Raw genomic sequence first — 6,073 nt, 5'->3', positions numbered from 1 at the left:
CTGAACAGGTCAGTGTGTGAGATTCTCCAGGTCTTTTAACCACTGGTTCAGACTGAGTCAGAGTCTGAGCATCAACACCTGTTTAGAAGATGAAACATCAAGTTAATCAGCTGATGACAAAAAGTCTGTCCACAATCGGGATGAGTGAAGATCTTCACCTGCCCAGCAGATAGTTAGAAGCAGCAGTCCTGTCCTACAGTCCATCATGTTCAACTGTGTGTCCCCTCTTCTCTGTCCTCCTCTCTGCTCTCACATAAGTAGACGTGGAACACATCTGAGTTTTGCATCGACTCCTCCTCAGTAGTTTGCATCCCACTTTCATTTGCACAGCATCAATGTGATTGTTACTTTTTGAGTTTCTCTTAAAAATAAATATATTTTTTCCCTGTTTTGAACTGATTTTTACAGTTGAACGTGTTGAAATAATAATTTCTTAATGATAACTAATAATTTCTGAACAACTATTCTTTCAAGCCAAATTAACAGTACTCAATTTTCTGTATTGAAATTATTTTAATTATGACATTTTTTTGTATTATTTTCAAGTAAATAATTAATACAATGAATAAGATACAAGAATATGCAATTTAACTTCATACATAGACAGACAGAGGGACAGGTCGATCAATCAGCCAACCAATCATTCAACCAAACACATTTTTATTGAAGGTTGAACAAGACTTATACCAGAATCTAATCCGACTTTTTTTTATGCTTGATAATAAATGTGAAGATATTACCTTTTTTTTTTTTTTTTTTAGCATGATTGTATTACTGCTGCTAATATCCTCTCTGCTCTCTTCAACCAGTGTGTTTGGCACAGTAATACACAGCAGAGTCCTCCAGATTTAGACTGAACAGTCTCAGATAAGCCATACTGTTGATGTTGTCTTTAGTGATTTCTCAACATCCTTTCACACTGCCAGCATTGTCGTTCCTGCTGGTATCAGTGAATCCTTCACCGATCCACTCCAGTCCTTTTCCAGGATCCTGGCTGATCCAGTTCATACTAGACCTACAGTAAATGTGAAGTTAGATCTCCTTCAGGACAGATGGACTGAATGACTTTTTAATGACAAAACTGGAAGGAATGGACTGGAATGACTGAACTGGAAACATGCACTGGTGTGTTCTTGCTTAGGTTAGACACTGAATGTTCTTATTTAGTCATCATCCAAGCACTGACTGCTCATACTGAGTTTTGAGCGACATGTTTGCGTTGTGTAAAGATAAGTTGTCTGCTTTGCCTCTGAAGCCTCAGGAATAGTTTGCTCTGGAAACACATGATATTTATAGGATGGACCTGGACAGAAGTAAAAACTGAATATTAGCATTCGGCAGAGACCATAAGGCATCATTTCAAGTCCAAACTGCTCCAGTTGGTCAGTGTTCAGGTACCTTGGAGACCGGAGGCGGTGCTACTGCAACTGATGCCCCAAGCAACTAATGATTGGGTTTAATACACGACTACATATATTCTGGGCTGCATCTTCTGGTCCTCTGTGTCACTTTCTTGGCATGAGCACACAGACGGGAACCTTCTGAGCAAAAGATCTAATTTTGTTCAAAGTTCAAAAACTCCTGTCAACATGAGTCAAAAATGAATATATTTTCTTTTGATAATAGTTTCTCATACTTAAATTAGGATGGCATTCAGGGAAAATTGCAAATAATTCATGTTGGCAAAAAAATTTATGTTATTGATTGCACAAAATAATTATTAAATCATTAATCTTTCAGGTAATTTAACAGTAAAAAGGTAAATTAAAAATTAAAAGGCAGAAAAAAATAGAACGGAGTATTCAGTGTGCAGTTCTGCTCGACAGAAGTAAATATGAGAAGTGCGTGTTTTTGTACAGCTGCTGAACTGACAATTAAGGATGCACCAGTGATCCTAGTTCTGATTTGTGAGGTACCCCACACTTCACACTCAGCAGTGAGTCATCAATTGATCATGAATGTTTGAGTTACAGGATTAAAGACTGATCTTTGTTTAAAAAATCATCAATGAGCTGTGTGCTTTTATTTTGAGTGAATGTTGAAATTAACTGTTGAGATATTTGAAATTACAGAGTAATAAATATATGTTGTGTCATTATCCTTATAAAAAAATTGTCATATATTATACTATATTATATTATACTATATATTACTTGTTGCATAATGAGATCAGAAGTTTAGAATTCTATGAAAGCAGTTATATATTTTCAGTCATTGTCTTATATTATATATATATATATATATATATATATATTTGTGTAAAAGCAATTCAAAAACGTTTTCTGATTTTGTATGATTTTGTTTGTTACCATTATCCCTTAATTGTTTCCTAGAGTTTTTATATTAATTTAAATTCTCAGGTCTTTTACTCCAGTATTTTTCTTCAACATTTCTGCCTCAACGTTGTTGTTATGATTCATTCCTGGTGTGACACAGCGCCCCCTCTGGTGATGTTGTGTTGATGCTCTGAGGGGTTTTTGTTCAGCTCCACTGGGGTTTGTGTTATTGTGTCTCTGGCACAGTAATACACAGCAGTGTCTTCAGGCTGCACATTCACTCCATTTAGAGTCACTGTGTTGCTGGAAGAGTCCGAACTGATGCTGAACTTGTTCTTCAGGGAAGCTTTGTAAACTGGGTTGTATCCAACACGATGGTATCCAATCCACTCCAGTCCTTTCCCTGCAGGCTGTCTGATCCAGTGTGTCCAGTAGCTGCTAACAGAATAAAGGACCTGACAGGTGATGGTCAGACGCTGATCTGGCTGCACAGTCGCAGAGGCTGGCTGTGTCAACTGTTCACCCTTCACACCTGTGAAACAACAAAGAAAAATGGATTATTAAATCACACTCAAACAGATCAACTGCTGACTTTGATAAATGCACAGAGAGAGACTCACATCCAGCTGCCAACAGCAGCAGCAGAGCTGCAGAGAACATGGTTAATGTTGAAAGTCAGGTGCAGAGAACTCCACTGACAGTATGATGTGATGGTTTTATAGCTGAGGAGAACAAAGAAGAACTCTGAATTTGCATAGAATCAAACATGTGAAGCATCACTGTTGATCTCACTGGAGCCAGGAGAGTGGAAACCTACAGTCAAATCGTGTTTTACATGTGAAGTTCAGCACATGCAAAACCGTTTTGGAAGAATACAGATTAATTTCACAAGATAAAATCAATCAGTGGATCTTGATGAGGAGGACAAGAAAAATCCAAAAGAAAGCTCTGAAATCTAATGAACTGCATCAGGGATCAAATAAATCAATCGATCTGAGGAGAGGAAAGAAGTCAAAATTTTGAGGACAGCAGCCCAAACCAAAACACAAGAAACCGGTCAAAGACATGAGGGGCCCACTGGACACTTTAACAAAACACTCTCTGGTTGAGGACAGATGGAGAAGTGGTTTTGTTGTCTGTGGAGGTTTTTGCACAGCTGTTCCTCTCTCTGGAGTCACTGTGTTTCTCGAGCACAGAAGAAAACAGCAGAATCCTCTGCTGTCAGGCTGCTGATCTGCAGGTACTGAGTGCTGCTGGACACGTCTTCAGTCATCACGTAACCACTTTTGAAAGAGCTTCTATAGCTAGCAGAGTTAGAACCTGCATCCATCCTCCCGATCCACTCCAGAGCTTTCCCTGGTCTCTGTCGTATCCAGTGGATATTGTAGCTGGTCATGTCAAACCCTGAAATGGTGCAGGACATCTTCACTGTCTCTCCAGGTCTTTTTACTTCAGGCTGAGACTGATCCAGTCTTTCACTCCAAACACCTGAAAGACAATAGAAATACACCCAACAACCAGGTCAAGCCCATTCTGGACCTGTCCACAGAAGTAACAGCAGCCCTGATGTTCTCAGCAATCAGCACGACAGACATCCACCAGACACTGAAGATTTGCATCAGGGGGTCAGGAGGACTGGCTCAAACAGGCTCAAACAGGCTCCAGGAAACCATCCAACAGTTAGTACTCCTCTAATGACTGTTTGACCCAAAGACTAACAATTCAGCAAATGGTAAATAATATTTTTAAGAGTTTGGATGGGGAAAAAAAATCTAAAAACACATTCATTAAAAACAAGAATATTTACTGGTTTGTTTATTCATTCATTATCTAACAAAACTTAAAAGATGAGATCATCCCATTTTATTTTGAAGACACAGGAATGACGTCTCACAGTGTTCATTTTTGTTGTGAGCAGTACTGTGTAAAACTGCTCCAAGCTTCTTTCAAACGTTCCTGGTGCGTTTCAAGAACAAAGAGTTTGTGCAGACCTCCCTCTCTGTTATATTTGTTGCAAAGCACAAAGAAATCTTAAGGAAGAAGGCGTTGAAAGCAATCTTGGTGTGATGGCACCTCTTGTGGAGATCTTGTTTTGATGCTCTGAGGGTTTTGATCAGCTCCCTGATAAGTATTCAGTTATTTTTGAAAAATTTGTGATGTTATTTTCTCATTTATTTGAAAAGGAAATAATTGTATTTTGAAAGAAGATGAAATATAGATGTGATCAGACCAGGAAATATGAGGTGTGTGTTTTTGTACAGCTGCTGAACTGACTTCAGTCACTGTGACCATCGAGCACAAGAATAAAAAGCAGAATCTTCAGTCTTCAGGCTGTTCATCTGCAGATTCAGCTGTGCTCTGTTGTCGTCTCTGGAGATGATAAACCGGCCTTTGACTGACTCAGAGTAGTACTGGCTGCTGCCAGTGCTGATAGCACTGATCCACTCCAGTCCTTTTCCAGGAGCCTGTCTGACCCAGTTCATCCAGTAGCTGCTGAATGTGAATCCAGAGGCTGAACAGGTCAGTGTGTGAGATTCTCCAGGTCTTTTAACCACTGGTTCAGACTGGGTCAGAGTCTGAGCATCAACACCTGTTTAGAAGATGAAACATCAAGTTAATCAGCTGATGACAAAAAGTCTGTCCACAATCAGGATGAGTGAAGATCTTCACCTGCCCAGCAGATAGAAGCAGCAGTCCTGTCCTACAGTCCATCATGTTCAACTGTGTGTCCCCTCTTCTCTGTCCTCCTCTCTGCTCTCACATAAGTAGACGTGGAACACATCTGAGTTTTGCATCGACTCCTCCTCACTAAAGAACTGGATTTGATTGTGATGCCTCCTCCTCTTTGGATGAGGTGCGTTTATAATCTGAGACTTTAAATTTCATCTAACTAATAGTGCACCAGTGGTCCCAGTACTGAGTTCTGAGGTACCCCACATTTCACACCAACCAGTTCCAATCAAGCTTCAAATGAAAACTGTTGGAGAGAAAGCCCCTCAGAACATGCCCAGGGAAAACCCTCAATTTAGTGTTTTTAAAACGTATTCCAGATTCCATGCAGTCACTGACATATGAGTATATTCTGCATAAAACCTTTCTTCAAATACTTAATTTACATCATGAAATAAAGATACACTTTTTTCCATGAGTCATTACTTGATCATGAATGTTCAAGTGAGAATATAAAACACTGATCTATGTTTAAAAATCATGTACGCGTCTGTGCACTTTTAGTTTATACATGTTAAAATAAGCAATTGAGATCATCAAAGAAATCACTGAGAAAAAAATGTATTATTGCTGCTGTGTCTGAATGGAACTATTTCACATTTACTTACAATTTAATGAGGAGATTAAAAAGTTATGATGCTACAGAAGCAGTCATCATTAATAATATAAATTGGTCATTTAATGAGTGCAAATTACATCCAAAAATGTTTTTATCCCTTTACAATTTTTTTCTTTAAAAAAAATTGTGCAAAACCTCTACAGATTCTATATCACATTTAAATTCTTATGTTCTCAAAGTACTAATCTAAAGCATTTGTCCTCAACATTTCTTACTGAACCTCAACATGTCTGGGTGATAAATCATTCCTGGTGTGACAGCGCCCCCTCTGGTGATGTTGTGTTGATGCTCTGAGGAGTTTTTGTTCAGCTCCACTGATGGGTTGTGTTATTGTGTATCTGGCACAGTAATACACAGCAGTGTCTTCAGGCTGCACATTCACTCCATTTAGAGTCACTGTGTTGCTGGAAGTCTCTAAACTGATGCTGAACTTGTTCTTCAGGGAAGC

General features: G+C 38.9%; 1 long non-coding RNA gene across 1 annotated transcript; it reads right to left on the bottom strand.

The window, feature by feature from the left end:
- Nucleotides 1-4,426: 4,426 nt before the first annotated feature.
- Nucleotides 4,427-5,008, bottom strand: LOC130520620 (uncharacterized). Its single transcript, XR_008948948.1, has 2 exons — nt 4,947-5,008; nt 4,427-4,866 (listed from the first exon to the last, which is right to left on the bottom strand). It is a non-coding gene; the product is annotated as an uncharacterized LOC130520620 (long non-coding RNA).
- Nucleotides 5,009-6,073: the final 1,065 nt, after the last annotated feature.

Source organism: Takifugu flavidus, unplaced genomic scaffold (assembly GCF_003711565.1).
Source record: "Takifugu flavidus isolate HTHZ2018 unplaced genomic scaffold, ASM371156v2 ctg449, whole genome shotgun sequence".
NCBI lineage: Eukaryota > Metazoa > Chordata > Actinopteri > Tetraodontiformes > Tetraodontidae > Takifugu > Takifugu flavidus.
The sequence above is the reverse complement of the archived record's forward strand: the minus strand, read 5'-3'. Positions and strand labels throughout refer to the sequence as shown.